General features: G+C 36.9%; 1 protein-coding gene across 1 annotated transcript in view; it reads left to right on the forward strand.

Annotated features, from left to right (window-relative positions):
* Positions 1–127: 127 nt before the first annotated feature.
* PCDH11X (protocadherin 11 X-linked) overlaps positions 128–21,412 on the forward strand; it is an 89,704-nt gene continuing 68,419 nt past the window's right edge. Inside the window, exon 1 of the mRNA XM_010572429.1 lies at positions 128–513. The gene's annotated coding sequence lies outside the window, so the exon portion shown is untranslated. The remainder of the gene's footprint in view (positions 514–21,412) is intronic.

Here is a 21,412-nt window from a genome sequence, read left to right on the forward strand (position 1 = left end):
CCGCGGGGGCGGACCCGGCGCTCGGCTCCGCTCCCCTCGGCCGCCCGGCGAGGGGAGGGCTGGCCGGGCTGCGCCGCGGAGCGGCCCCGAGTTGAGAGTCTCTGCGCGCAACTTCGGTTCCGCGGCAGGACCTCTGCGGAGGGGCGCGGGGCTTGCAGGGCGCGACTGCGTCTCCATCCTTTTGCAGCTGCAAAAGCAAACCATTAACTAAACCCAACAGAAATAAAACAAACTCAGGCTTACCTAAAAGTTAGGATACCTTTTTTTTTTTTTTTAAACCACACACACCCCCCCCCCCCCCTTTTACAATTTCATTCCCTATGTGGGAGTCGCTTATGAATCGAGCTCGGCACACTGCATGGGAAGAAGCGGCTTGTGTTTTGGATCGAGGATTTGCTGTTGCAAAGCGGTCTAACTTCCATGCAGTGGGGCAGCCTTCGCTACTCTAAACGCCTTGATGCTGTGCTGAGGAGCCCATGTAGATTGACATCTTGTGCAGAGAAGGCATTGAAGGTAAGAAGGGGGCTTGGGGAAAGGAGGGATTTTGATATCTTTTTGTATGATACCTTTTGTCCAGCATCCCCCTTTCAGCAGAGCATCAGCAGTTCATCCAGAGCAGTATGGATAGGCTGGAACTGATCGAGTATAATGAAAGTCTGCTCCTGTGAAAAGTACATGGAGCTCACAAGTGACTGCAAAAGATGTATTTCTTTTTAGTCGGATAACATAGCACGTTTATGATCTGTGCTCAGAGCGCGGACAGTGAGCTAACTCACATAGCTCAGGAATGAGGAGATCTACGGTCTCGGTCTCTGATGGGCAGTTTGCATTGGCTGCTGCATTTTGTTGAATGTGTACCCCCCACTACCTCCCTAGAGCATCCCATCATCCTGTTTGATTTGTTGTTTTTTGCAGATATAGTGCCTAGTATTAATGAGAGAGGGAGAGGGATGGGGGGGGGGAAACCATATGGAACATTTTATTGATGTGATCATAATCCTGTAATGGAGATTGCATTAAATGAGGATTGCATCAAAATGCCTAGCTGCTGTGGAGAGAAGAGAAAGCAAAAACTGTGCTGGATTGTAAATGAAGTTCTTTGAAGGATTTTCTTGAACCATGGAGGGATGTCTGTAAGCTTAAAGTTGCTGTATATGTGGAGTACTGGAATGGGATAAAAACCAGATCAAGCTGAAATATGTTTTAATTTACTCAAGCTCTGGATACGGTTAGAAGTGGTTAGAGGCATTGCAGTGATGTCCAATGAATTCTTGGTTTCGGCTATGGAGACCGCAGAAAAGCAAGGAGAGAGGAGAACACAGAAAGGCAAGGAGAGAATTTTACCACTTGGGGAAGAGAAGGATGGTTCATTTGTGACTTTTGCCATAATGGCACAAAGCTTACAGCCTGCTGGTTACAAGCAGAAACCTTGTAGGCGATCTGGAAAGCAGAGGATTTATCTCCCTTTCCTTTTGCAACCTCGGTGTAGTTGCCTGTAAGAAGTAGCTGCGAGGTGTGTGTCAAGAGGCAAACAAGGACTTATTTGCCCCTCTCGGACACTGAAAGAAACTGTAAGCTTGAGAGAGATGGAGTCGACTCATCTGATCCTGTCTTTCTGAGCTTGAGTTGATAATACATTTTGAGTAATTGTTGCTGCTTATCTCAATTGGCAAAGGAGGGGAGAAGATGTTGAAGTTTATTGAACCAAAGCAGAGCTGAGGACAGTAGATATTATCAACTCACCCTTGCAGTCTTTCTGTGCTAAATTTTATTCTGGCATAGAGACCTGAGCCACAGAGAGCACCTTTTCAAGCCTTACTGAAAGGAAACCTAAAGAGAACAAAAAGATTAAGCCAAAGATAATTTTCAACTTTTTGCTTGTCAGCAGTGGGAGTAGCATTGATCTGTCAGACTACACAGGTCAAAAGAGGTAAGATAGGAAAAAAGTTATTTATTTGTTTACTAACATTTCCACACACACAAAGTTAGCCTACAAATAAACCTCACAGAGTGGGAAAGCACCATTTCTCAGAACCACCTAAGTTACAACTGATGTAAGCAGCAGATAAATTCCTGTAAGAATACTCAACAGTGTCTATCTGTAACTGCAAAAGAGCTGGCTAAATACAAAATTATATAGAATAAAACAAAACCAAATATCTGATGTTCTCAGAAGTAATTTGTTTTCCCATTTGGGTTGTGTACAAAATCTGAGGTAATAGCTCCACAGTTCAGTCTCTCTCTTGCTGTAAGATTTGGCATAAAGTTGAGACGGAAACACTTATCTTAAATAAAATGAGGAAAAGCAGCGTAAGTGTATTGAGTTCCTCTTAAGCATTTTATTTTGGCAAAAGATGACTTTTAGTGCATTGTAAGAGATGGGTTTAGAATATTCATGGGTAAACTCCAGGGAGCTTAGTGTTAGCTCAGTAGGCAGAAGGTTCTTCCTCTAAAGAGATATCTGGAAAAGATGTGTTTAAATTTCAAGCCATATTCGGTTGAGACTCTTGGTTCCCACATTTTAAAATCATTTGTTATGCTGCTTGGGGGAATGATGCTTAATCTGGAAAATAAAGCAAGTATTCCTAGCTCACTTTTTTTATAGAAAGAGCAAGCAGTGTGCTTTAATTGTACTTCCGTATGTACAAATGTTCCAGATTTGACTCTATTTTTTATCAAATAACAGCTGAGGGAAAATTTGTCTTTCGAAACCATGGTTATCCATGCAGATCTTGGTCTGTATTTTTGCTACAGAAGAACTCTGCTTCATGGCTGCATTGTTCATCCTTGCAGCATTTCTTTAAATGTGAGCCTTGCTATAGTTAAAGGATAATTTATATTCAGTGTAGTACTGTCTGCTCAGTGGAATTGGCTTTATACATCACAGCCTCTGCAAAAAAGGAGATCAAAGATCTGAACCTGTGGTCCTGTATTGCATTTGTATTCTACATGGACTTGAGTAATCTTATACTGGAGCCATTCACACTCCCATAGTTAAGCATATTCCAGTCTTTCCATTAAAACACCCATTTGCTTAGTAATTTAACAGCTAGTTTTAAAGACGGGCCCTAAGCTTAACTTAAACACATTCATATAGTAAAAAAAAAAAAAAGAAAGATATCCTAAGCAATGGATTATATTAACAATTGGCATTTGCTAATAGAGCACTGTAAAGCTGAATGTATAGAAAGCTTAGTAGAAAATAACACCTGCCTGAAAAATTTAGAGATGAAAAGGGGCAAAAACATCCTTTCAGATTTGGAAAGCCCCTTGTGGATCCAGGTGAGTGTTTATACCTGGATTTTAAAGGGCCCTGTGATGCTAAAGCAGGCAGTAGGGCTCTTCTTAAAGGAGCACAGCACTGGCTCAAAACAGGAATTAGTTTGATAGCAGTTTAATGGTTCAGTTTTAGATTGCATGAGAACTAATGCCTTTGGCATTATTCCAGTTAGTTCTTTTGAGGATTAAGTTACAAGAACAACAAAACTCCAAACCTTGTATCTTAACGAGCGAAGTCATCCTTTCAAAAAAGCTAAAAAGAGCCATACAGTTTTGAATACAGTTGATTGTCTGACACAGGTGTGCAAAGCACTTGGGGGATGCTGTGCTAAAGCACACTTGGGAGGTAGTGCACCTGAGAACAGCCCTTGTGGTAACCACGCTGTCCATCCCGGGGACGGCCAGTGGGACTAATGGTCAGTTTACACTTAAACAGAAGCCTTTCTTCTAAAGCATCCCCAAATCTTTTACAATTGCCTTTCTCAGTTAGATAGCCATCTTCTAACAGTGAAGTAGTTGCTTCATCTCTGCAGACAAAGTATGTGAGTGCTTATAATAACTTTGTGCATATTTCAGGTTAGAAGTTAAAAGACTGGAATTAAAAATACCTGTGGATTCAATGTTACAGTTGCACATGCTATATAGTACCGAAGTTCAAGTAGAAGGGTCAAGATACAGCTTGCTGTATTCCAAGTAGTTTGTATTGGATGACATAAATTAGTATTGTTTGAATGAAAGTTTTGTCATTTAAATAAAAATTCCTAAGGGAGGTTAATAGTCCTCTGTCCCAATTACCTTTTTCTGCAGTGAGATCAGAGGGAATTTGTAACAGTTGTCTCTTCAGTGCGGTGAAGTAGTGGTGACCATATTTTTATTGGGTGTTCTGAAAATTCATGCTCCCTGCAAATATACAGGCAAGTAATATGAAGCAGGAAGTCTAAGGTGGAAATGGGAACTTGGTTATCCCATAAGATCTGCGGGGAGACCCCCATTCTCATTATCCAATGGTAATGTAAGGAAAATAGGTTTAAAACAGTCTTTTTCAATTACGGTCTCTGAATTAGTAGAGTGTCTTGCCAGGAAGCACAAAAGCTTCTGTAGCTTTTGCACATTTAAAAGCTCCACTGAAAGAGGAGTTTAAACTGTCCTTAAATATGTCTTTAAGGTGTTATATTGTGAGTAAGAGTGGGATTAGTGGAAAATAGATTTCGAGTGATAACAAAAGTATTTACCACCCCTGGCACAAGTGAAATAAAGATATATATATTTTTTAATTTTCAAACAACTTTTTAGAAAAAAAATCCTGTTTCCAAATAAGGAAAATGAATAATGTTCTTACAATCAGGCAGTAAGATTTTGTATTTGAATGAAAGAAGCCCCACCAAACCCACCTCACTTGCATGGGAGGTTTCATGAAGGTCCAGGGAAAGTTAATGTAAAAATTAGAATACAGATAAAAAAGGCTGTGGAATTTAGTCTGTAGATACAATCAAATCATGGAAGTTTTGACAGTAAATAAGAAACTGTAAAAGGTTTTCTGTAACTGTCATAATTAAGCATTCTTTTTATTTGAAGTCTTTTGTCATTGCCTTTAATAAATATCCTCTTGAAAATTACTTTATTTCAGATACACTTAGAAAATAAATGTTTTCCCATGGATTATGTAAGATTTAGCCTTCTTGATCCAACATGGCCTGAGCCAAAGCTTCCTGCAGCCTGTGAAAAAATTCCTAGCGGAACAGGGCCTTCAATAATTGCTTCTTGCGCTACATGACGTACATATTTTTAACTTCTGCCACTTGTTTAGGAGTTCAGCATGTTAATGTGGTATAGAAGGCATTGCTGTAGAGGAGTTTTGCTTGCAAGGATGGCAGAATTTAGCCAGCTGCTTTACTAACTTTTCAGGGAAGGTCTTTTAAAGTGACTGTTGTTTTCCTTCATTTAAGTTGCGACAGACTCTGCAAGGATTATATAATTTCAAGGGAACCGACATCACCAGATCAGTGGAGAGCCAAATATGTTCTCAGAGAGACAGATGAACGTTGGAATTGTGGGAGACTTCCAAATTCAATAGTGAAATTATAAACAGAGGTGACCCACTGTATTTAAAACCCATCACTGTGGGGTTTAACGTGGCAGTTTGCTGTGCTAAGAAACTCTGCCTGCTTCATGTTGCTGCCAGGGGAACATCTTGCATTGTGTACTACTTTGATTTGATATGGTTGTTTTGGGGATGATTTTCTTCCTCCAAGCTGGTCTAGAACTAAGATGTCACTGGTGATGTAGTCTGTTTGTATATCAGAGTTTATCTGTTACATCCTTAAGGACATAGTTTTATTATTTTTGTAAGAATTTAATTAGTAATTATGTGCACTTTATGCTGTCTACTGAAGTAGCAGGAAATATGTGCTAAAGGGAAAAAAAATTCAAGTAAAAGTTTGGAATGCTTTCGGCACAGCATATTTCATTTAGCCAACTACTTACACCATCATTGTTACTGCTCTGTGCTATCTTGTTAAATAAATAAATGTATATGTATGAAAATCTATGATCTACTGGATCTATGTCACATACATAGGCACACTAAAGCCACATAGAGTCTTGTTTCCAGCTTTGGTCCCTGGCACATCAGATGCATACATGCCCACCAAAAGAAAGGTGAAAAATATTTGGGAGATGACAGAACTGCGGATTCCATTAAAACGTAGCATAGGAAACAGTTCTAAAAAAGTCAGCTGCCTGCCTTTAGCCTGTAACTCAGATTTCATTAGGTCACATTTTTTGATAATCCTCCTGAGAAAGGAAGTTTCATGACTGTAGGGAGGAACTGAATTTTACCTCTGCTAATGGAAGTCATGGTTTAAACCCATGTTTAGTCATTTATGCAGGTTTTGTGATTGCTTTTGTAATTATAAAAATATGTGTCTTCCTGCCTTTTGACAAACAAGTATGAAACCGTGTGTCCTGACAGGCACACGGTTACCTGGATCCTTGGTTTTACTTAGGTATGCTGGTAGTTTTCTTCCTGAAATGGAGCGTAGCTTCAATAGGAAGCTTTATGTCAAGGTGCAGGTAGGATTCACAAATTGGAAAGAGATTTTCTTAGGACTTCTGTGACGTTTATGACAAAAGATCTGGACTTGACTTGTCGACGTTAAATAGCCAAAGAGTGTGCCATAGCATTCCCTAAAGAAAAGTGCAGAGGAACTCTAGTGTTTTGAAACTTCATTAAATGGTGACTTAATAGGAACTGTAATGTGTGTATATAACTCTGGACTCAAATAATTTGGGACCTGACTGTAGTAGTTTGTTCAGATTACAGTTGCTGCCAGTAATTTATAAATATATGCAAGATATAAGGCATGAAAATAGAGCTATCATTAAATGGAGTAATGGCTTTACTTTGTCAGTCATGTAATTGACCCTTGGAAAATGTACGTGGCAATGTGTTGTAAATTAAGATCTAGAATACAAGGCAACACAGTAATAATTTGGGGGATGAACATTGGGAATGAAATGCATAAAATTCATTTTCTGTTCATCTCCCTGCATTGTCCACATGTGAGGCTTTACCAGAACGAATGGATTCCAGCTAAGGCTTTCATAATAGTTTCCTGTAATCGGGACTCTACTACAGGAGATCAGTTAAGTAAGTGCTTGTCAGACAAGCGTACGTTCGTGTCTAATTATCAGAGAATTCCTTTTAAAATTCATGTTCCGGAGATCTGTAATTTTATGACTTATTAAAGGAAACTGGATATAAAGTAAATCAAGGGTTTTGGTGTCTGAGTTCGTTTGTTATAGTTTTCTAAGATAATTGAGAATGGTCTTTTCCTCTGGCCAAATAGCAGCTGAAATAGCAGGTGTAACTACTTTATTGTGTATGAATCTACCATAAACTTGAGGAAAAAAATCACGTATGTGTACATGTGTAATTGTTTATGGTATTAGTTAAATCTGAGGAATGAAATTATAGAAGGGTCCTTAGATACTGGAAAATAAGTGTATTTTAATTGTATATAATCAATCTGGAATAATGATGACTACAAAATGGAACTATCGTAACATATTTGGTATACACGTATTCTTCCCCGCCCTCTCGTTTTTCATATATAAGCTCTTTAAAAAGGCAATACATCTAGGAGAACACTATAAACCATGCTTTCTTAACAACAACAAAAAATCTTTAAAATACCTCTTCAAAAGGCTACAGAATTGTGGGCCATCAGTTATATTTATTTATTTTTTGACAATATGTTCAGTCAAATATCAGTTGGTTTATATCTTTCACAGTTTAGCTTTATCTACATATACAAAGAAAATTATTTTCAAGAACTGCTCTGAAAAGTACCCTAAAACATAATACAAAGTATGTTTGAGGTGAGTTCGCAGGACATTAACTCAAGGTGTTTCAAGCTACAAAGCGGGGGGGAGGGGGAGAAGGCATTTGGCATATCAGAAAAAAAAAAAAGTCGAGCACTTCAAAAAAAGTGAATGTGAGTCAGAAAGCAAAGACATTAATAGTCTGTGTCAAAGAAATGTATCACTAGTGTGTGTGGTCCGAAACTGTTGTTTTCTTAACTGAGGAATAAGTTTAGGACGAGTCAGACGTTGAGAGCCTTATGATGAGAAATGAACCAGTAATATCTTCTGGCTGTGGTACGTATTGAGCCATGAGCATCACCGAATAATCTGAAGTTTGTGTGCTAGAGGAAGAGATATTCTTGGTGACTAAATCCCAATGACTCTCTAAAGAGTTTGGATGTTGCCTGTGTCACTTTCGCATGTTTTAATGAAAGCAGTTAAAAATTCCTGCTTTCTTCTCCTGTCCCTGAAAACAACGAAAATTGAATTTACATGGTGCCCACTCTTTCTCACTTTTTAAATTCGACTGAATTGTTTATTAGAGCATAACCCTGTAGAGTGGAAGGATACTTTCTAATAGAAATAGAAGTGTCATTATAACATGTAGGTGAAAACTTGTTAATAACCCCTGCCTCCTTTTTACAACAATGAGAAAACAAGTATAAAATAATAAAGAATTAATGTTTGTCTTCAATGATACAGAAACTCAGTTTCTTTTGGTTCTTTGAAAACAATGTATCTTTAAATTAACTTTGTTAATTGAAGTTGAAAAGCAGTAAACTAATAATTTGTACCATGGAACGGAGGCAGGACCAATATTTTCAAACGGGCTTGCACAGTTTGGGTGTACAAGTCTCATTTTCAAAGTGAGCTGGACTCTGACAGAGCCTAAAGCTTGTCTGCTTTCAGGAATCTTTTAAGTGTTTTTGAAAATAGTACCATTTTTGTTAAAGACTGTTTATAGTAACAGGTTGTACCTCATCCATGTTTTCTTACATTTCTTTAAATATTAGGGACATTAAAATAAGTCACATCCAATATTCAAAATACGGTGGAATTCAAGGATGATTTTTCTACCAAAAACCTAAAGGCAAACTATGAACTTGCAGCCTTTACCAGAGTTGCACAAAATAAACTTTTTAAAGGAATGATTATGTCCTTTTTATCAACTTTATTTTATTCAAAGAGATTTTAAATACTTAGAGAGGAGGAGGAGGAGGAGGAGGAGCAGAAGAATTAGAAAAGCTGTCAGAGAAATGAATCTATTATAGTAAGGCTGTACAGTATCATGATGTGGGCTGAGTTTGGGGCCAGTTACTTCTTATTTAACATTATGTATTTTGTGGCTCGTCAAACAGATACGGTTAAGCATCAACCAGCCTGTACAGTTAACTAACTGTTACTGAGTTGAACCTTCAGCACTGGAAAAAGACCGGGTTATATTTTAAGACAATCACACTAAGCATGAATACCAGTCAGAAAAAGACACCCTTTTCACTTTCTGTTCATCTAAATGATAAAATCCCATCAGACAAACTGAGACAATAAACAGAAGTTAAAACACTGAAGGAAGATTTTAGTAAAAAGGAAAGAACTGACTGAAATTTGCCTGAATTTATGATAAAAATTGTTTATTTTTATTCATTATAGAACAGTGGACTAAACCTGAAATCCATTGTACTATCCATTAAGTTGGAGAAAAAGGTAAATATGCCAGTAAATTTGTTGTGATAGGGACAGTCTTTTTTGTGATGGTATTGCATTACACAGCTCAAATTCAGTAAGAAGTTTCTAACAATATAAATTGAATTTGGATCCAGTTCTGTGTTTGATTAGTGCTTTTTGGAATCACTGTGTAGGGTATTTTTAAATGACCAAAAAATATTAATTAATGAAATAGTATTGCTATTTGGGAGTGCTTAGCTTCATATAGTGTGTTATACAATTTATTCAGTAGCTGCTTTCTTTTTTTTTTTTTTTTTTAATCTTGCTAACTTAAAGCAGGTTTCAGGTTTTGGTTATTGTTTAACATCAATGGGAAAATATAAAAACCCAGAATACTTTCCTGTTAAGTTTGATGAAAGCTTAATCTGGCTTCATGTAAGTGCCATTTGTTACGAGTCCCCTTAATATCAATGTTTGTATTTTTGTTGTACTGCACTTAACAAAAATGAGTACTTAAAAAAAAAGTCCGAATCAAAAATAGTGCCACAGCAGTCTGCAAAAAATGTGTACAGTCTCAGTTCCTTGTATGTAATTCATTTTGGCAGGTACAGTACATTTAGGTTTTATTGTATTATAAACACTAGAACATCTTGAAAGAAATCATTGGAAAAAGGTTTAGAGTAAGTGATTTAGATGAGGCTGGCAGGTGGTATAGTATGGCTATTGCAAGATTAACTAAATTCTGAAAATTCAGTCACTTCAGAGCATTGGATCCATGTCTTGATTTAGTCATTGCTGAAGCAGAAGTCATCACTTTGCTGATCTGCTGAACTGCGAGACAGTGGTTGATGGAGATATTAATCAACCAACAGAAACTACTTTCTGAAAAAATTGGCATGTTTCAGTGATTAAAGTGATAACTCGGTCAGGATATCTCTTTAACTGCTGTATATGTGGTTGTATGTGTATATATAATAAATATGTAATACTGTGACGTTACAAATATGTCTGATGGGGAAGACAGATAAAGTGTTGGGAATCTCTAAGGGACAGTGAAGTTGAAATGATGACATTTCAAAATACTCTTGGAAACAGCTTCAGTAAGTTCCTGTAGCAGTACAATACCTGTTGATGAGCCTCACAAAAGTTAGATATGCTCAGATATTTCTTAGTCTGATCGCTGAGGGAATTATCATTTTTAATAGACTATTTTGTGATCCGTAAGAACAGATTAAGGATGCCATCCATCATTTTGTGAACCACAGTTACAGCAGATTTTCCTCTTTCCTTCTGATACGTACAGTTTTGACTGATGTAGTTCTTACAACCTCAGCCATAGTTGTTTTGGAGGGAGAAACATGTCAAATCCTTTGTGGGATGGCAACAGCTAATTTCTTTCTCAGATTTTGGAGATCCTACTCAGTTTTATGAAGGACCCTATAAATGGGAGCCCTAGCTGTAGTTACCTTTTTCTGTCAATATGAAGCATTGCCTGATGTCCTTGATATCAGTGTGATTTTAGGCTGGGTTATGCATGCTATTTGCACTAGATCCTTTGCCACTTTCTATTTTCCCAAACCTAAACTGTGTATTCCTCTGAGTTTCCTAGTGATAAAAAGTGTGAATCATTTGAAGCTGCAAGCACATAAGATAATCTTAGTAGTAAACCAAAAGAAATACTTGAAGTGGTTTCTCCTTTTTGCATACTACAAAATATGTTCACTTAATATTCAGAAGAATCCTTGGAAATTTTCAACCTAAGTTACAACCGAATGTAACTTAGGAGCTTTAAGCAGGTTTGGCTAGACAGCATCTCCAGAGGTGTCTTCCAGTCTGAACTTCTCTGTGGTTCTATGAAAAAGACACTGACTTCTCTATGTAGGTCATACCTTTTTGCTTTGTCTTAATTGCGATTTTTTGCTCAAAATCAGGAGCTTGCTATGTCCTTGCTGTTCTGGTTGTTCAAGGAGTAGTGAAGAAGTGAGGAACAGGGACAGGAAGAGGAACCTACTAGTGAACAGAAGAGAGCTATTATTTTTGTTCTTGGATTTGGATCTTAACGTTGTTTGCTATTCCTGTCTCAGTGTGTGCTATTTGGTGTAATTTTGGAGGCCTCCTTGAACTGAGGTTATATAGACAGGCTGCCACTTCAACAAGTCGTCTATTCACTGTCTTTCTACAGTGCTGTTCTGAATGCAGTTTAAAGTACTGCTTTTGATCTATGAAACACTTTTTAGTTTCCTTTCTCTTTCTGAGGAAGACCTGCTGTACATTTTTGTTCTTCTGTAAAAAACAACTGGAAAGCAGAAGCCTCAGCTTTATAAATTGAGCTGAGGGGAAGAAAACCTGAGACTGATTCTTTTCCCTTAGTCCTGCAAGACCTAAGTTAGTTGACATTCAGAGCTGTAAGACGAACTTGTTAATTCAGTTTTTCCTGAGGGTTTTCTGGAGTGGACACATTAGGTGGTGTAATTTTGTTTGTATTTGTGAAGAGTGTTCTGCTGATGCTTCATGTCGATGGTTTAGTGCTCTTTACTACAAGAGTGTCTGGAGGTTGATTGACAGGTTTCCTACAAAAATGCAAGAAATGCAGTTTCTAGAGAGGGACTTAACAATGTATGGGCTGTGCAGATAGGAGAATAAGATAAGGCTGAGAATAGACAATATTTTTATGGACAGAAATTTAAGTACTTCCACTAGCTATAAGAGAAGACCACAGTAAATGAAACCGAGGTTCTTAGAAATTCTCTAAAAAGGATCTTCACTGTTACAAAAGCTCTAATTGATTCTTTGTTTCATCACGGAATTATTTGTCAAAGCAGGCAGTCAAAACAAAAATTGTGCACTGGAAAGTAGTGCTGAAGGTGCCTGAGAATACACTAGCATTTCATGACTTTTTGTTGTTGTTGTTACAGCTAGCTTAGGCTATTTCTTCATTTCAGGTACTTTCACTTATTTTCCACGCTGTCTGTATAACATGATGTCATTGGTAGGTTTTTTAAATGCCTAAAAGGATCATAATACTGCATATGCTAAATTTAACTGAAATTTAGGTTAAAAATTACTTCCATGGGTTTGTGTTGGTTTATTTGGGCCAATTTTAACTGAAAGCTCAGCAGAATAGTGAATGTACTCATTCAATATTTTCCATCTTTGACTCTTGCTGTACCATTTCACTGTCCATTTTGTTTCTGCTGTTCGAACAATAACACTTTCTTTCCCTTGAAAAATACTTAGGTGTTAGTAAAATATTTCAGTAAATCTCCTCTGTTTGCAGTTTATTTGGAGTTGCTTGGTCATTAAACATAGTTGTTGCACAATGATGGACTGTTTCCTTCAGATTACATCGAGGAAAGCTTCTTATCCTAATTATTTGTTTATCTTAATGAGTGCGTGTAAAAGGTTGTATTGCATTTGTACCATTAGACACTCTCAGTCTGATATTTTCAGAACCCTGCAGATGTGGATTTTAAATAAATTTAAAGAGCAGATGGTATACAGGGAAAACTTTGGTAGGCCAAGAACCTAAATCAAGTTTCCTTGAGTTGCAGGAGGTACCCTACGTAGGGACTTTTTTCCATCACTAGGGAATTTAATAATAAAGTGCTGATCTACAGTGTGTTGTAGAATTTCCTAAATATGCAGAATATTCTAGAGAAAAAGTGTATGCCGTAGAAAGAGATCTGCAACACACACTCTATGCTTGTTAGCACATACTTTAGACATGGGGCTTAGGCTTGCTTTGAGATGATCAACCCTGATGGTGCTGAATATAAAAATGTCAATATAATTAGTCATCTCCAGCAGAAAATAATTTTTGCCATTTTTTTTTTTCTGGTGTGGAGGAGGGGATGAGCTGGTTTTCAGTTACTCTTTACCACTTAGGTTTTCTATTTTTGCCATTGACTGGGAACATTTACCAATGCCTTTTTGTCCATCTTGTATTCAGGGATGGGCTATTTTGAGACAAATCTTAATAAAAGAAATGCCCTGGTGAACCAGTGTGAACTGGTGATAATTCAGCAAAGCTATTCTTTGACTGATGATCAGGAATAGGACATAGAACCATACATGGTCAGCTTTGGATATAAAGTGACCTACTTACACTATTCTAGTGCTAGTCCATGCTGCCTCTATTAAGATACTACAAGCGTTCATTGTAGAAACTTCATATTAAATGTTCTGAATAAGGCACATATATATGAACAGATTCTGTTTGTTTTTGCATTGGTGCAACTGCAAGAAAATAGTGTTATGCAAATATAAGATGGTATCCACAAACTCAGAACACAGACAGTTGTTCTGATCCTTCCCTTATTTGAATCACCATAAAAAATTCTCAAAAGATACTTCATTGCAATCATAGCTAGGCAAGATAGTGTAATTTAAATGTATAGTTACCATCACAGATAATATGTATGGGCTGTATAACCATAGGGAAATCACAGATTTTCAATTTCCCTTGGAATGTGTTCATTATTAGAAGGTATTACCAGAGTATTGTTTGTTGTAAAAGAAGAAAATCCTGTTCAAGTTTTTAATGAATCTCTTGAGAGATTCATCAGATTTACAGGTTAAAAAAGCTGTAAACATTCTACTGGGAGTAGTCATTAAAGAGAAGATGAATGTGAGTTATCTGTACATTTCTTATGAAACAGAAACCCTGAAGATGATTTACAAACCAAAAAGCTGTTTCTCTTTAAATGGTCTGTACTGCTGCATTATGTAATGAAATACAAAGTACAATTAAAAGTAGGTCTGTTTGCATGATGAGAAGCAGTTACACTATTTTGTTTGGAGAATTTTATAGGTAAGACGGCATTGATCTGAATTTGAAGGGAAGAAGCCTGAGACTAATATTTCCTTCATTTCTAGATTAGAAAAAGCATTAGAGTGGAAGAAAAAAACCCTCTTAACTGCATAGTTAATCAACTTGCAGGGCTTTATGTTGAAAATCTGATTTTCTAAATTAAATAAAAATGAATTAATAAAAGGTCTGTAGATTAAATAAATAAATTCAAAAAAACCCAGCTCAATCCTCTGGTGAGTTACTTTTTTTGGTAAGTCAAAAAGTGACAGCACAGGACTGCTAAAAGGCTTGCCTTTCCACGAGGCACTTCATACCCTTGATTACTCACTCAAGCTTGACCGAAGCAGCAGCATGCTAGTAAAAACTCATAATTTGTGATGAAACAGTTTGTTTAATCCTTGCTTTTTTTGTCTGGAGTATTACAGATGCAGTGAAGGGAACAGTTTTGAATATACTACTAAAATATAAAATGCAGATAAGTATTTCTAAACTAATTAATCAAAATTTGTTGCTTCAAACTTTTAAATTGGTTGTCTAAGATTTTTCTGAACATTTTCTTGTAGTTAGTATCTCCTGCTCCTTCAGAAAGCTCTAGATCTGCCATGAAGAAGACAGTTTGTTTGTAGCTTGGGTGAATTTTGGCATTAGTTTTGTTTTGTTGGTGTAACTCTTCAATGAAGCACAAATGTACTGAAAACTTGGATAACAACAAAACGTGAACTGTGTCCTAACCGCATCTGTTGAACATAACAACAGTAGTTTCGCATTCATTCAGCTTTCCAAGAGGTCACACCCTTTGCAAATAATATGCATAACAAAATGCTGTATTCACCGTGCCTCATCATTATGAATAGTATGTATTTCAGCTGACACTGCCATTCACAACATGATTTTACCAGTTCAGTACATGACTGTGAATCTGGTCTTATTGTCACAGTGGAAATATTCAGGTCTCCAAGATAAAATCACTGTGATACCAAGAGGATTGATACTTCTGCTGAATTTTCTTATTATTTTGTAAAGAGTATGTGCCACCAAATATTTTTTTAAAGATATGTATGTGTGCGTTTGTTTTTTTTTTTTCTGTTAAAAGCGTATGTGTGTGTTTCTTATGTATATGCATGGACATGCTGTGGTCATAAAAGTCGTAATTTATGTCCTTGATCTGAGCTAAACATTGGGCGTACAGGTTTTGAGCAAGCTTCTTCATGAAGCAGACCCAGTAAAACTAATCTCTGACCTGAAATACCCATGTGCAGAATCCTCTTGAGCAGACTTCAGCCATGGCATTTGAAATGCTGTGGCTGACAGTGAGGGTAAATCAAGACAAGAATAAGGACATCAAGTCTGCTCTAACTTAAGACTGAAATACCACAAAATGTAAAGGAATGTACTCATTCATGTTGAATAATTTTTGTGATGTAGCCTGTCGGTGGAAGATTAATGGCAGGGTCTTGTGACGTGTTTTCTAGTAGCATTGTGTCTGGGTATGTCTTAAGTATCAGTGTTGCAACGTGTTAGATCTTATGTCCTTTACATTTCCTTTTTACATGAATTTACATTTGGACTGTCATTTCTCTAGATGACTGGAAAGCATTTTGCCAATTTTCATGTATCCACCATCCACTACTATGTTTCTGTGCCTGTTTGTCTCCCACCAACTCCTACTTTTCCGCAGATACAGGCCCTAAAAGGAACATTTCTTGTTATGAAAGCAATAGGTTCCAAAAGATGATTTGAAACCCTGTGACTATTTCCTTCATAAAGGCTTGCAAGATTTTAGGAAAAATGCCAGCTAGTGCACAGACAGCTTGGCTCTCAGAGCCCAGTGTTAAGGTTAACAAGTTGTAAATAGCTGCATGTTGCCATTATCTCAAAACCCTGCTGCTTTCAGGACATGATGAGGACTCGTAATAAGAATGTTGTTCATTGCTTGTTTGGGTTTTTTTCCTTCTCTTGCACAGCACTTCCTGAAGAGTAAGATTTAAAAGTTGCATGGCTTGTGATTGGGTCTTGATGTAATTCTTTCATCTTAGTCACCAGCATGTTACTGATAGAACTCTTAACAAACAGATCACTGAGATGGGGGGAAAAAACCAAACTCAAACCTGCCACTGTTTTTTGAAGAACTATTTATAGGAAGCAATCTGTAATTTTGGATTTTTTTTTTTCTACAAAAATAAATTCAGTGTTAAGAGAGCTGAATATATTTAGAGTATCTAGTGTAAACATTCATATATGTATAAGACTTTTACAGCTATATAAATGTGCATATCAAGATTGATGTCTGTTGAGCTGTGCTGACATAGAAAACATGGATTGTATCTATCACGTCAATCAAACTTACAGTATCTCTGGTTTTCAGACTTATATAAAAATTGAGATTAGTATATTTAATGAAACAAAATAGTTTCAGTGTTTAAGAGCTGCTTGCTTTGCTTTTGAGAATGTCTATAATATTAACTTTTGCATGTATTGTTCAGCGAAGTGGCCAACTTTGGAAAAAGATCGGTAAATGAATCCTTTTTAGTATATTTTTGTCATGAAACAATCAGAATGAACTTGACACTGATCCAGGAAGAGTTATTATATTGAAATTTAGAATTCTACATTATTATTTCTTTCCAAAAGAAAGCACCAACACTAAGACACGTTAGACTCAGATATACTGGGAAAGAACTGAAGCTTGATGTCATTCTCCTATTAGTGTTTTCTGACTGAAAATGCAGAAAAACATTGTATGATTTGATCTAAAGAAGAGTGAAAATGTTCCAAGTAGACAAAATAGTAATAGTAGTAACAATAGTACTACACCAGCAGTACTGGTGATAGTACCACTCGAACAGACTACCCAGCCAGAAGCAACAAAATTCTCACAAGCATTTCTTCCCAGGAGCTTCTGATGTGTCAGAATAAGAAAAAGAAAACAAACTGGGCAAACCTCACTGCATTAATTTTCTATGTCAGTAGCTGATGATCACTCATTAATTAATTTTTGCTCATTTTATTTTGGGTGGGGAGGAGGGATGGAGGAGAGTGCATTGTGTTACCCTGAAGCACTGTGTTATGCCACTGTCTAAGATATGTCAGACTCTCCCTTAAGCCTGGTAAATTCACAGTGGAGCTGAAAAGAACCACCTATGTAGGAAAGAATTAGAGCAGAATCCTAGAGGAAAATTTCGTAGACGTGAAGACATGGTTGTAGAAGTAGATGGTTGGAACACCAAAGTACTGAGATGAATATGCTGCAATACGAAGGCAAAGCGCCAGGATGAAGGGAAAGTGTTCAAAAGAAACTATGGCATTGGAGCCTTGCAATAAAGAGAAGCTTTGAGGCAAGACACTGAAGTACTGCGAAAAATATCAAAAAGCCTGAGATCTGTTTTGCCAAGCTAGCAGAGAAAAAGAACCAAGGCAAAACATTAAATTCTCATGGAGAAGCACCCAAGTGCTGAAGGAAAATGCTAAAATGTTCAGATAAAATTGATGGTTCTAATGGAGAGTGCTTAACAGGGAAAAGCAAAAGTGCAGAGTTGAATAGCTTCAAACTGAATGGCTGAACAGAGGAACCACAGAAGTAGTCAAATTACTTCTTTGAAACTAAGTTTTCGGGGAAGCTGATGTTACGATTCAGTCTGGTTTTGACTGATGGTCTGCTTATGGCAACATCAAAGGATTTATTGGTGTTTTGGGACAAATGGGATACTTTTACCAAAGCATAAGATAGCAGTAGTTATTCTAAGAGAAGACTACTGGGTTTTTACTGTAGAGAAAAGTTATGTGAGGGGTGCAGATGTGTACCCCTCACAGTATTTGCTGTGCATAGAATTCAAAGGGGGAAGTGATTTTGGTAAAAATTCTCCTTGAGAGGCTTAAAGTCTACAAAATCCTACCCAATGACACCAATATGCCTTAAGAACAAAGGCTTGTTTTATAGCTATATGACTTGTTTGCAGTTTTATAGGATATGAATCCTACTGTTTAAGATTTTCCAGAAAGGTTACCCTAACTTACACCCATTCAATTTCATTTATGTAAAGGGAGTGAATGGTAATTCAATAAAAGGGACTTGTTTTTAATAGAAGTGTACAGTTTCTTCAATATTCAGCTCACTGAATAGTCATGTATTTTTTGTCGGTATGTCTTTATTTTAAAAGTGGCAAGGGGACTATAAGATAAATGGTCTCCTGTGACTGGTGTGGAAATTTGCTGAAGGGAAATGAGATGCAAGTTTTAGCAGAACAGAAGACACTGCCCTTCTAGCTTATTTTCAGGCAAAATGTGATGAAACTGTGGAAAGGGGGAGATGGGTATAAAATTCACAGAGACTCGATTCAACCCTAAGTAAACTTGTCTCAATCTAATAATGGCTGAAGAACCAGAGTGATGACAATTTGTGTATGAAATTGTATCTATGTAAAATAATGCCCGTTTGTTATGGTTCAGTGCACCTTGAAAGAGAATACTATATATACTATATGCAAGTTGCTGTCCACAGAGTTGTAAGATGCCGTTTAACTCTATGCATTTATTTTCATTAGAAATTGCTCTGTTAGCTGTTGTATAAACTGTTGCTTTATGTAGGGACTGCCTTGGACTGCCAGCGATACTTTTTTGATAGTTGCACAGCTTTTCTATAAAGATAAGATTTTTAGTACGATGTTAAAAGACAGTTTATTCTTTTCTTTAGTTTAAGGGTTTTTACAGTTCTGATTAGTGTGTCAATTATCAGTATGACATAAATACTACCTCACCTGATAAGACCAGTGTTGTTTCACTTTTTTTCATCTGTTTGTTCAGATAGCATATGACATACATTTCCAGAGTATACAGTATCTTGTGTTCTGTGCAGATTTTGACAGATTGATTGCAACAGAACATAGATGCATGCATTTTGCTCACAGATTCAATATGAAATACGGAAAATATATTTTGATTACCATCTTCCATAATGTCTTCTTCATGGAATAAGAGGAGCGATGTCTAGTGCAAGGTTTAAAAATGTTCAGAAGCTAAATCGCACAGATGTGTATGGAAGGGTCCCTCAGCTTGGAAAAGAATGATCTTGGAGCAGCCAAAATTTTCCCTTTACCCTTCAGGTGTTTGCAGCGTTGGTCTGTAGCACTGAACACATTGTAACTCCATAGGCACTGGAAATTTGTGGGAGAATTGCTGGAGATTCAGAACAAAATTTGTATATGATCCAAGTCTCTCTTGGGCAAATACAGCATGCTGGAAACTTGGGAAGAGTGTACATTATGTAACCAGGCTCAGCTTCACAGCCGATTTAGGAAAAATGACATTTTGCTTCCCAGAATGAGATCTGAGTAAAGAAATTTTGTCTTGATCAAATGCAGCAGCTGTTGCAGTTTATATTCAAGTGTGATGCAAATCAAGCCCCCATTTCTGCTCTGTTCCATCCTGCCCAAAGTCGGAATCGTTGTTGGGTTTGGTTTTTTTTCAGAGAACTGGCCTGTGGTTTGACCCCAGTGATTACAAATTAAAAAAAAAAATATAAAAATATACAAGTTCTGGCATATTGTAATGACACATATAAACAATTTAAAAATACTTAAGTGATGGATCTGTGTTGTAACAGCCAGCTGCAGAGTATGTTAAACCATTTAAATATTCCAAACATTATGTACAACAGAACTTGTACTAATTCATTATGAAAACAGCAATTTCATTTAATCATTTATTTGCTATTTATAAGGTGTCTGCATATTAAGTATGCATACAGATTGTTGTTCAACCTGGCGACCAATATAATGATTGCATAAGTGTCATCCATGTGTCGTCACTAACAATCTTTTTTGGTGATCACTGTTCTCAACTACTAGTTACCAGCATGACTGTGTGGTTCTGAAACATGTATGTGCAATAGAGTAAATGAGTCTTTGACCCCCTAAAAGGGGAAAAAAACCCAACAAATTGCTCAAAACAATACTCAAATTTTAATGTAAGTAATTTCTATTCACTTTTGGAGTGTATATTTGCCACTGTCATAAAGACAGTGAAGCAGCTTGCCCAGAGACACTGTAAAATCTCCGTCCTTAGAGGTTTTCAAGATCCAACTGGCCAAAGCCTGTAGCAGTCTGGTCTGAATTCAGCACTGACACTTATCTGTGCAGGAGATTGGACTACAGCCCTTTCAGGGACCCTTCCAACATGAACGATTCTGTGACTTCCTATGAAGTCACAGTGGGGAACTAAGCAGAATGCTGTTCGTTATCTGTTACTTTTGCAAGGTTGTTAAACTTAGTTTTATTGTAGAATACAATGTTGGACTGTGACTAAAAAGGAAACAAATCCAGAGGAAGCAAATTGTGCAATATTCTGTCATTCTACATTGGTGTATCTTAATCATTGGTATTTTTACTGCTCTGCTGCAGTGCTTTGGTTTTTTTTTTTGGTGAACGACACGTGAGTTTCAGCTTCCCTATTGTGATAATGAACTTCTTTGCTGGGTGCTACTCTACCGTAGGTGTAGGGTACCATAGGATGCAACTCTTACTAGCAGTATATTATTTGCTACGTATCTTGCATACGTATCTGAATCATCTTACTTATCTGTGATTAAAGCTTTGAGAACCTTAATCAGGAATTTGCTGCCAAAGGTAAAAAATATCCAAGGGTTTAGGCTACCAAATCCTAAAGCATGACTCTTATCCATGTCCCATAAATATTTACTATTTTGGAAATAGTAGTGTATATCTTTCACTAATTGCAAAGATCTTAGCTTGAGCTCTAAATAGCTTTACAGCATAATGTAAAATGCTAATACTAACAATAAATGTAAAAATGTGCAAAATCGAACGTACAGCCATTTTGCTAAAATTCAGCTGATCAGGTTCAAATAATTCTCTTCCATGCCTGGTCACATGCTTCTCTGCCTGCTGCATAAACCAGGATGTGCACTAAATGATGTGTAGATTGAATATAACTGTTAAAATTTTGAGAGACTGTTGTAACTCTTACTAATGGGATTATTTATCACATCTAGTCTTACTCCTAAAATGACTATGTGAAGACTAGAAGACATCTTGTAAGTCTTAGCAATCTTGAACCTTGCTACTGCAAACACCTCACTATATAGTCCATTTCATATATGTACTTACAGACTACTTAAATCTTACAAAGACTGTGGGAAAGGGATAAGATTTTGTTGCACATACTTTTCTCACACTCCTCAGAACTTCTATTGTTTATTTTCCCCTTCTCAAGTAGATAAATAAAAAAATTCCTCTTGCCAGCAAAGAATTGATAAACTACTGAAGATTTCAAAACTCC

The sequence above is a fragment of the Haliaeetus leucocephalus genome, unplaced genomic scaffold (genome assembly GCF_000737465.1).
Source record: "Haliaeetus leucocephalus isolate CR32 unplaced genomic scaffold, Haliaeetus_leucocephalus-4.0 Scaffold340, whole genome shotgun sequence".
Taxonomy (NCBI): domain Eukaryota; kingdom Metazoa; phylum Chordata; class Aves; order Accipitriformes; family Accipitridae; genus Haliaeetus; species Haliaeetus leucocephalus.